This window comes from Eimeria mitis, genomic scaffold (assembly GCF_000499745.2).
Source record: "Eimeria mitis Houghton genomic scaffold, Emh_scaff454, whole genome shotgun sequence".
Classification (NCBI taxonomy): domain Eukaryota; phylum Apicomplexa; class Conoidasida; order Eucoccidiorida; family Eimeriidae; genus Eimeria; species Eimeria mitis.
In genome coordinates this window covers 16,818-17,137 of record NW_013572854.1, presented here as the reverse complement: position 1 = coordinate 17,137, position 320 = coordinate 16,818, and the positions used below count along the sequence as shown (strand labels likewise).

Genomic DNA, 320 nt, shown 5'->3' with positions numbered 1-320 from the left:
TACTGCGGGCAGCAGCGCGTATTGCTGCTGCTCCGCGCACACCTGCTGCTGCTGCTGCTGCTGCTGCTGCATGTGCTGCTGTACTTCACTTAAAGGTCGCGGCAGCAGCAGCAACAGCAGCAGCAGCAGCAGCAGGAGAAACAGCAACAGCAGCAGCAGCAACAGGAGCAGCAGCAACAGGAGCAGCAGCAGTAGCAACAGAAGCAGCAGGATGTTAGGCGGGAGAGACAGGGAGATCCAACAGCAGCGGCAGCAGCAGCAACTGCAGCAGCAGCAGCAGCAGCAGCGGCAGCAATCTCACTTCTATTGCCTGTTTTGTC

General features: G+C 59.1%; 1 protein-coding gene across 1 annotated transcript in view; it reads right to left on the bottom strand.

Annotated features, from left to right (window-relative positions):
• The window catches only part of EMH_0012920 (uncharacterized protein), a gene marked incomplete at both ends in the record, with an annotated part of 11,035 nt that overhangs the window by 4,220 nt on the left and 6,495 nt on the right, over positions 1–320 (bottom strand). The gene's annotated exons all lie outside the window — the stretch shown is intronic.